General features: G+C 34.6%; 1 long non-coding RNA gene across 1 annotated transcript in view; it reads right to left on the bottom strand.

Moving 5' to 3' along the window:
• LOC139823375 (uncharacterized) overlaps positions 1-10,967 on the bottom strand; it is a 72,570-nt gene extending 61,603 nt beyond the window's left edge. The window contains exons 1-3 of the long non-coding RNA XR_011734760.1: positions 10,723-10,967; positions 10,337-10,474; positions 9,968-10,015 (exon numbers count right to left, since the gene is read on the bottom strand). This is a non-coding gene — a long non-coding RNA (uncharacterized lncRNA). The remainder of the gene's footprint in view (positions 1-9,967; positions 10,016-10,336; positions 10,475-10,722) is intronic.
• Between the last annotated feature and the right edge of the window lie 357 nt (positions 10,968-11,324).

Raw genomic sequence — 11,324 nt, 5'->3', positions numbered from 1 at the left:
AATTTTATTACGTTGCTTGAAAAAGTCTAAACTTTTTGGTTTATTTTGACCTAGAAAATATTTCCCTAAAATAGTGCCGTGCAATTCTGAAACACCCTATATATTCACATATATAATAATAAGATTAATCATATATCACATCGTACATTATTTCTTCAAAGATTTTTAATCTATTCTGTTGCAATCTCATTATTAAGCTAATTAAAATAATTAAGAAAATCAATTGAAACGTAAATTTAACATATATACCTACATATATTGTGTACGTGTGTGTAATACATAATTCATATATACAAATAATACATCCACACCATGTTTGAAAGATTATATAAACATAATTTATTCTTATCGTGAGAAATAGCGAACAATATAATTCTTCGATTTTAACTTTTTCAAGTCTAACGTTTATGCATGTAGCGTCATTAGACTCTTTTTGCGTTGCTTAAGAAACCTTGAAATCTGACATTATGTAAGGCTCCATGTCCATCAAATCGAACAATTTATTGGAATACTAGACGATAAACATATTATTCTACGCACTTCGTGCATTCAGTCTTGCAACATTTGGATTATTCACAACTGGAGAATCTACGCTTCGTAAGTCTTCTTTAAAAATTATTTATTTGTTATATTCTTCTTAATAAGTTTACTGCATACCCGCTTCTAACAGCAATAATCCATTGTTTAAATCACATAAAGAGTTTACTATACAAAATCAATATAAAATTAACATAAAGATGATTTCAAACAAGAGACACATATAATATACATATATATTGTTTGAAGTAATAAAAGTAAAGAGATATTCTAACACAGATCCGTATGATTTTCGTGATAAGTTTGCTAAAATATCTAAATATTATAATAATTCTGTATAATTGTTCTATTATGTGTATAACAATACATATTTAAAAGAAACTTGGTGTAGAGATATAAAACGGAAAGTTATCAAGTCTTTTTAAAATCTACTTACGCATGCACACGCATGCTCGTCAAAAGTTATAAATTTTTGGTTGGAAGTTTGCGCGTTACCATAAATTTTTACGTTCAATCTCGTGACTTCGAACTTTATAGACTTGAAATGCTTGAAGAGAGCGCCAGCTTTAGTAGAAATCATATAACGCCTCCGGTTCATGTACAGAAACCGGTATATACACGCACGAAGTTACAAATTTCAGCGCGAATGGCAACCCACGGCCATCAATCTTCACGGGCGTCTGAGCGACTTCAAATTTTAAGGTTCTCAAAGCGACTTGCCGTCAGCAAAAACTCGTGCAATTCGATTCGTCGCGTCGGTCTGAAACTGTACAGCTCCACGAAATTACAAATCCCGATATGGATACTATCCCATCGTTACTATCGATTTTCGTCATGCATCGCGATATTTTTAGGCTTTTATGGTGCGAAACTAATTCGATGACAAATCTATCGATTGTATAAGTTTAACTAATCCTTATAAAAATGGATATATAAATAAAGTACCTTTTTATATACAAAATTTTATATATCAAAATAACTATATAAATTAGGTATTTATTTCTAGAAAAATAGAATAAAAATTGTAAAAAAATTAAATGTTTGTACAATAAGTATTGTGCAAATATCTTCATCGTGCAAATTCAATGACACGACAACACTTGGGTCCTATTACATCACTTTCGACAAGCGGAGCTCAGATTAACAAAACCGATATTCCGCCGTGATGGAAACCGTCAAGTTCCGCCACGCAACTGAATAAATCACAAATACACGACTACCTGTGGAGACCTGCGTTAATGCCCGCTACGCGTGACGAGGTGCAATTAATCCGTGATAAGTGCAATTAATTTAGAGTGATTTTCTTTGTACGGTAACCGCATCGAATTAAATCTGGCGCGATTCATCACACTGACAGGAAAAAGAAATAAAAAGACAAAAATATGAAGAGAGGTCAAGAGAAAGGGAGAGAAGACTCCGCGCGTATTTCCCTTCATCGGGCGAGGCAAACCAAAATGCAGAGGTGCGCACGTGGACGGAAACATCGATCGTGTGTCGGCCGGCAAAGTCGGTAGACGCGTGAATCTCAATTTGCCGCCTGGTCCCCGTGGACACGTGCCTCCACGTGTATTCGGCGAACATTTACATAAGATACGCGGTAACGCCGATGCGCTCCCTCCTGCGACGAGAGAGACGCAGTATCCCATCCCATCCACTTTTCGAGAGATTAACTCTATAGCTCAAAACAAAACACAGTTTATGCTTAGATTTATGCCTAGATTTATGCTCAATCTTCAACTAATGACGCAGAATTTTAGCACTAATAAGTTCTAATTAAATATTTGACTTTTATTAAAGAAATATTTATTACTATTATTTTATAAAATTTGAAATGAGGAAGAAATATAATTCGCATATGTTACATAAACGTCCCTTTTTTTTGTAAGTTGCTAAATGACATCAGTTAATTTATTCTTCTGAGACAACCCAACTGGAGCGAACGCTCAGCTTCTTTCGCAGAGTGTTATCTTTAATCACTTAGTCTCTTCTCTCCCTTCAAGTTTTTGTTTGTAAAATAGTAGTTAAAGAATTATAGGGAGAGATGCCGACGTTGCAGCAATATTCGATTGGTCGGGGTAACGTCACGAAAACTTCGGCACGGCATCGCGGCATGGCTAATTAATCAAGCTTTTATAGTCGTCGTTCAGTTGAGCTCTCGACCGCCGTCCAGTTTACCGGTATTCTATCTCTCTCTCTCTCTCTCTCTCTCTCTCTCTCTCTCTCTCTCTCTCTCTCTCTCTCTTGCTTTTTTGTTGATCCATCTCACTCCCGGATTCATGCTTGACCTTTCACGGACCATCGACGGAAGAAAGACAGAGAACACGCCATTTGCTTTTGTACCATTTGCCGAGTTGCTCGTGCGATCTTGCAACCGCATAAATTATTCATGTCGCGATTAATGCGGTTAAATATTTAGGTACTCCGTTATTCTTTCACTTTAGCACGTCGCACCTCCGTGGGTGCGAAGCACGGGGATTACCACGGACTGCCGCGCCTCGCGCAAACAAATTTCCGCGAGAAGTCGTCCCGACGCACAGCCGGCGACGTTCTTAATTGGTGCTAATTAGACGGTTATACGTTAAACGCGCGGGCGTCGCGAACGCGCTTTCTCCCCGCGCGTAAAGAGAGTACACCGATGGCGTTGCTACATTTTCAATGAATAATATATACCTACGGTATAAAAATTTCTTCTAATTCTCTAACGCATTATTCTTTATTCCTTCAAATAATTATTTCTTTATGAGAAGCAACGAATAGCATCACGCGTAATCTTGCTATATAAATTCCTTCGATAACCAGATATATATTATGTGCAATTTTAAATTTAACATGTAAAATTATTATATGGTGTATATTCTATAACAGTTGCTCGTTTCCTGAGATTAAGTATCATTCATCTGAGCACGTTGTTGTTAGTTAATAAAGAATGGCCTGCTTCATATCGCGCGTACACATATCAATCCTTCGCTATTACAAATCATCGTATAGCCTCGATGTTCCGCAGGTATCTTGGAAGACTTGGATGATATACATAAGCGCAAACAGCTATGTGAACACGGAATAGATGGGCTGCATGTTGTGGCAGGGATATTCTCAGGAAATTCACCATTTTTAAGCTTATCCATGGTACTTATTTCTCGGAAGATACGGGAGGCCCAGGGCTTCACCCTGCCAGCGGGCGGAAGGATACAAAACGAGCACAAGCTCGCCAGGCGTAAAGGATGAACGTGTTTTCTAGCCGTAGGAACGAGATACGTTCTCGGAAAATCGGTGACCACTTTAGTACGGGGCAAACACGATTATCGGTATTACCCTTTCGCTTTGTTATAATAGAATTTTGTGTAACTCGATCGCAGTTACTCGTTTACCAAATTTACCACTATTTAATGTCTTTAATGTCTGCCTTATACATATCTATGTGCTATTGTTAAAAAAATATCATTTAATTAGTCCTTCCACTTCTTTGCAATGTTGTCTTAAACATAATATCCTAACTATTTACAAAACACGCGAAATTTAAAAAATGTATGATAAATGCAAATTTTCATCTTTAGATTCTTTCCGTTATAAAGATTTATAAAGATAATTCTTATGTCGAATAGATATTATGCATATACATGTAGCAAGGAGGTATCTCATAACTTCTTTTTGTTTTACTACAATCCGTCTATAAATTAGTCAAGGGTGAAGGAGTGCTACTTAACCAGCGACAATAATTCTTCGCTGCGGGAGCTCGGTTGAACAGGCGATATGCGCCCCTATGAAGGATGACAACGCAATTTTCTAACAAAGAAGATTTTGATGATTTGTTTCGGGATAATCTTAATCCTTGGACATTTTAACAAAGTCTAAACATTCATATATGTATACGAATATGACAACAGAAATTTCCTATTACCTCTAATAGAACAATAGCATAATTTTATATATTAAATTATTTTATAAAATTTACATAGTTAGTACTTATCTGTTAACATGGTTTTATCGCAAAGCATCTTATATATGTGTAGAAAACTTTGTTAGTTTTATTTTAAGAGAGAGAGAGAAAGAGAACGCGATAGAAAATTGAAATTATTTTTCTGTGAATTGATTAAATTTTATTTATTTTTATTTTATTCGTAATTTATCTTAGTATACGATAATATTTGGTATATAGCATATAAATCAACTTGACTTCAAACCATTTTTATCTGGTCTCCACCCTTCATAATAGCCACACACACGTATTTCACCAAAAAATAAAACTTTGTTCAGCAGTTTGTCTTTGCCTTTTTTTATTCTCTTTCTTCACACCCTGACCTCCCTGTGCGGATAACCTTTACGATACTTTTCCGACTTGCTGTGCACGTGTTCGATACTGTGGTACTCTGACAAACTTATATGGAGCCAATTCATTTTCACGAATAAATTCGCTATGTCGTACTATTTTCCATTTACATTTTTCCACACGGGGAATATAATGACATTATCCGTCTACAGCGACTAAGAAACAAATTTTGAGGCAACTGGGAATGGTTTCAGCTTTTGATTAAATAAAAATCAATTTTAATCTGAAATTATAATTTATTATTTCCGAGATTTCACGTAAATATTATTTGTGCCGTTTAAACGGCGGACGAACTTTTCTGATACTGCAGATGTTGATCGCCTTGAACTAGGAATTCGAAATACTATCGAAATCCGTGTGTGTAATCTTGGGCAACCCGTGAATCGTAAAAATCTGACGTAAAAATTAAGATTGCCCTTAGGCCGTAGTGCGAAAGAGTTGGTAAGTTTATGTGTGTTTCGGAATCCCAAGGTTGTAAAAGATTCACGGTTTCGAAAAGTAGATGTTAAATCCTTCGGGAATAGAACATGTTCGATAAGTTAAACATCAAGGATTCGCGATGACTCCCTCCCAATTACTGATTTATTAATTCTGATTTATTGATTTAAAATCGTTGTTGTCTAGCGAACAGTTGTAAAAATTAATTTGCAAATGCGAAATAAGAAAAAAAATTGTGTAATTAATTAAATACACTGTTTTCAAAACAACAAGCTGTACGTGTGCGCTATGTTATTAAAACTGTAGAGAAGAATATAAGGACTACAACAGTAGCAATTAGTATAATAAATAAGAAAGCACCGTCGATGCGTAGAGAAACGTAGTTTTTTCTTGGTACTTTCATGTTTGATATGTCTGTTTATTATACGCAAACGACGCCTAGATTAAATTTCTCGCGCATTGACGTTGTAACAAAGCGGTGTGTACCATTGTATAACATATAGCGTTACTGACGAGAATCGCAAAGAACATCTCGCAAGAGACATCTGAATATTCACATATCATTCTCTCCTTGCTATTGTAGCTTTTATTTGCGCACTCTACATTTTCCTTTATCCCGTTACGAGCAGTTCCGGGAAGAATAGAGTACTAAATCATAGAACAACGAAACTGATGAAACGCATTTCGAAATGTGACCCTGGGGAAAAGCGAGACGACATTACTCCGTCCGAATCGATATCCTCAATGTAATGCATTTAAGCAAGGAATTACTTAATATTCATATAAAAATCTTCCGTTCGTATAGACACATTATTACAATATCGATTTCTTTTCTTTTCTTATTACATTAATATCAAACTGTACTATTGTAGTCGTAATCGATACTGCACTTATAAATCTTTATATTAGTCTTGTAGTATCACATCAGGTTCAATTTAATTATATAATCTATAATTACATTTAATATTACTTTTAGATTTTAAGTATCTTTAGTATAAGCAAAACAACCTAACTGTGTTGTTTTATTATTTTAATAAAATGTTTCTAAGACAGAAAATCGTATTGCAAATTACAGCATAGTAAATGTACTTAATAATTAAAGCTAATTAAGATCTATATTGAGATTTCAACTAAAATTTAGCTTACAAGCTGAGTAAAGACAATTTTAAATTAAAAAAAGAAAGTAAGTGAAAATAAGATTAAAAGCGCGCACAACAGAGAAGCTGTAAGATAGTCTGTAAGAATAACTACTTTTTAATAGCCAGTTAGTAATGTAAGCTTGAACAAATGCAAATGTGATAAGGAGCGAGTTTTTAATTCGGAATCCAATTAATCACCCGATCTCATTAACCCAACGTTACTGTTTGCTTTGAGAGAAGAAACTGCAAGTTACGTCGCAGTAAATCGCGGATCAGCAATAAATTAGAATTACCGTAATATGAACAACCGCTAATCAATTAGCCTCTAATCTCATTTACTTGCTTCTGAATGATTTGATCCTTACAGATTTGGACGCACAAACGAACCTCGACAACAAGCGCATGAAGAAACATTTTGCAGGTACCATCGTCGTCATAAATGTAATAAAGATTTCAAACATCCGCGCGTCTTACAACCGTTTTACGTTCTCTATCGATTCGCCGGAACAAACGCATTAACCGCGAACCGCGAACCGCCTAGTCTCAAAGGAGCAATGTGGCTACTGCACTCTACTAATGCAAAGCCCTCCACTGTCCCGGCCTCTCCCAGTCTATCCTACGTACGTACGCGTACTCCCCATTCCCTCTTTCCGGGCCCTTTCTCCCCACCGCACGGTCCCTTGCACTTCATCGAGGGCTCACGGCTCCTAAATTTCCTACCCTTTAGTAATAATATATTTGTCCCTTGGGCGTCGCTGAGGAGTCCACCTCTTCCTACCCAAGACCCCACGTGCGACTATTATCTTATATATATAACCAAGCCCGAATCCCCGAGTTTCCTACCGAACAATCCACGAGGTCCAATCCCGTGGCGTATCTTTGGGCATTGCGAATGTATCTTTAAGATTGCACATCCCTGAAAAGGAACTCGTGCTAGCGCGTCTTCATGCCCACCGTGCGACTACGATGATTACCTTTGAAGGAACCGAATAATGCGTAAAAAGAAAGGGGACACATCACAAAAATAAAGAAACGGTAAAGAAGATATTAATGAAAATTACAAGGAATGAGTTAACAATGAAAAAGCAAGGACATTTTTAAATTAATCGAATATCTTCGGATAGAACAATAGGGTCCGGCGTTTGATTTTACACAGAACATTTTAGCTTTATTATAGCTGTTTTGTTTTTATTGAATAAAGCATGATATTTTTCAAGCTATAAATTAACGCTGGATTCTCAGTAGCTTGATATATTATATACATATAAGAAATCAAGCTAAGAATTCAGAGTGTTAAATATTTTAAATTTCAATTACTTTAAAAATATATTTAAAAAGAACAAAAAACACTATTCAATCTTTATACTAATCTAAAAGGCTGTAAACGACCAGAGATTATTATTATTAATTGAGCATTATATATATATATATATATATATATATATATACATATTTTTTTTAAGATTATTGCTATAAAATATTTATAAGAATATTCGATCTTTTTCTCTTTAAGAAATCGATTATTTCAACTATAACAAAACATGAACACTTTAAAGAAATTTTTATTTCAACGATCTTGGTAAATATTTCTTTGTACCCGGAAAATAGCATTCCACCATGAATAACATTGTTATACCAATTTAATATTCTGTCAGTAAATGTACGAAAGAAACTGTTATGCGCGTGTTTAAAAGTAGCATATTTTCTCAGAAATTACCGCTGGCCATTTGTATGTTAAATACGTTGACAAAAGTAATAACTATGACAATTCATACGCTGAGTAAGAACATCCGCGAGACTCTTATGTTTTGTTACAGTGTGAGTATCTCCTGGGAAGCAGCATTAAAAGATATTTTTGAATTTATCTCTGACATGTCAAGTCGAGAACATGAAAGTTAAGTGAAAAATGTAACGAATTTGCGGAATATGCAATAGAAAGAAACTCTTTCTCGCGTCCTGAAAAATCCGTAATGTGACAGAACATACTAAAGTCTTAAACATTTAATGCGTATGTCCTTCTCTCTCTTGCCAATCTTCTCCTTTTAAAAATTATTATTGTTAGTATAGTTAAATAGTGAATTTCATTGAACATTTCTTAAAAATTCGGAGAATAAAGAAATAGGCCAGTATTCATAGTCGGTTCTTATATTTAAGACCGTCTTAAGTACAATCTTAAGATGTCATGAACCAATCACAGAGCCGTATTAGCATCTTAATACAACACTTAAGACGGTTTTAAAATAAAAACCGACTATGAATACCGTCCATAGATTTATCAAATAAGCAACTCTTAGTAATCTAACGACACATTATTCTGCCATTTAATACCTTATTAATTTGAATTAAGTTAATTTAAAGAATGTTGTGATTTATAAAAACCCGAGGAAAAAACCGCATGTAATTTCCATTCACCAGGTGCAACTGCATGATTTTAAAACAAGGGTTCTATATTTTTGCTTTCTGCTTGTAATGACTTTTAATTACACAAGAAACTTCAGCGCCAGCCAATTTTTGTTAAGGAACTTAATAACATACGTCTCTAGAAAAAGCTAAGTACGTAAAAAGCTAAGTAAGTAAGTGGTAAGCTTCGCTGAGCTCAAAGTACATTCATACTTTTTCTGAGTTACTGCGTTATTCCTCGAAAGATAAAGTCTTCACTGCTAATATTACTACAACCTTCGTAATTAATATGCTAATATTAAAAGTCGTAGTAATATTAGAAACAATGACTTTGTTTAACGCATTCGCGGTTTTATCTCCTATAAATTAAATTAAAATACTTCAGAGTCGGCATTTTCTTTTTTTTTAAGGCCGAAGCTTTCCGTGAACACTTGCGCTTGTTATCACAAAATTAAATAACTCCCTGCGCCACTGTTACGATAAAACATAAAACCAAGAAAAGTATTTTTATCACAGTAGTAAAAACTTAGTGAATACTGCGTAAATAGTCGCAGGTTTAGAATAAATTTTTCGAAAGCATTTTTTGTACTTTAAATGCCATAATATTTACAAATTGTGCACAGAATTAATTATTAATTAAAACATATATAACTACTATTACTCAGATTAATAATCATATATGGATTATATAAGGATTAATAATTGTGTCTGAATTAATATGTGATTATAACAATATTAAAATAAAATGTAAAACTCAACCTGGGACTCAACCATAAATAAAAAATTTTTCTTATTTTTATAATTACGTCCCACGACAAATAAAATTGTGTAATTGTCATAATCAAAAATTTGTCAAATTTTAATAAATCATGAAAATAAAATTTAATTATATATTAATTAAATCTTGTACATATTAATTATTAATTAAAACTGTACAAAATTTTGCATGGCACTCTTAATATTAATAGCTCATTTTATATTAAATTTTTTATTTATCCAATTTTATTGTAATTTGATACTTTATATGTGTTGAGATATATATAATGTAGATATATTTATACATATATAGAGACAAAATAATTGTCATAAACCCATTACCTAAATAAAAAAGTTTCTAATTACTCACCTACTGCTGCGCAGCAGCGGAGTTATCTGCTACGTTGACTGCGTTGATCTGTAACATATCAATGTAATATTCAAATTATAAAATAGTGCAATGTAACATTCAAATTGTAATAGCGCAAAATAATTAATATTTTAATAAATAATTATTACGAATTACGAGTATCAGATTTTTTATTCTTCTTTCAAATAAATATTTATTAAAATAATTACATAGTTTCAGAAAAAGAAACTTCATAAAAATGATTTTTTTAATTAAAAAAATTTTTTTCTGTTATTATTTTTATACCATCAAGATAGCTGATAGATCAATCGGAAGGAACGAGAAAGAACGATTAATTTTTAAATAAGAAATAATTCAAATAATACTCACCGCAAGGTTGCTCCGCCGGCGCCTGATGTCCTTCCCAGACCTCCTCCTCCTCTCAGATTGTCTTCAGGCACTTGCACAACACTCGCGACACTCCAATCATTAGAATACGATAATTGCCTGACACTTTGCACGGTATTCCTGAAACACAATGCGCATTTTATTAAATTGTGGACAAAAAGAAGGATCGGAGACCGGAGTACAGTCCGTTCAATACTTGCGACATTTCATAAATTAACGAAGTTTGAATAACGAATTTCGAACGAACAAAACGTTTTAATTAAACTATCGATGTATGTACAAGTGCCGAATTTATGCGGTTGACAAGTACGAAATACAGATTTAATTACAGCTACATTCATCGCCGCCGCGTAGCGGTTACGACATACCTACTATTCGATACAAAGCTCTCGCCAACAGGCTTGAATCATAGGAGAAATTTGATCACGTAGCGGATTATCAGCAAAGAATCGTGTTCGGCGTCTCCCCTACTTGTTACAACGATTGCATCTCGAAGATTAATGCGACACACAGACAGGCGTCTACATGCAATACCAGACCGCCGACATCTGTGGACGCACAGCCGAAATGCGTGACGGGAGACGGGAGGCGCGGCCATATTGAAGTGGGTCACTATCGGGTGTCGCTATCGAAATTTTCCTATTTCTCGTGAATGCTGTACCAGTATGAATAAACTCTTTCTTTCAGAATCTGTATATGTATATCTTGCCCTACCGCAATATGATGACAGGATTTACCCGTGCATCACAGATCACGGCCGAGACGCCTGTTAGCGCGGTCTAATAATGTATAAAAGTCTGTGACGTGTGCGACAATATACGGAGGCATTCGCGAAGTCGCCACGCAGATTGCCGCGCGAATAAACACTTGCAACAACGCTATACGTAAAACACTCACCGAACGATTCGTTACCGCCGTGAACTGTTTAACATACCGTTAAATAAAGATACGCAGAATATTCTGCTCCTTG

The sequence above is a fragment of the Temnothorax longispinosus genome, chromosome 12, assembly GCF_030848805.1.
Source record: "Temnothorax longispinosus isolate EJ_2023e chromosome 12, Tlon_JGU_v1, whole genome shotgun sequence".
NCBI classification, from domain to species: domain Eukaryota; kingdom Metazoa; phylum Arthropoda; class Insecta; order Hymenoptera; family Formicidae; genus Temnothorax; species Temnothorax longispinosus.
Note: the sequence above shows the minus strand (reverse complement) of the source record. Positions and strands in the feature narration are given on the sequence as shown.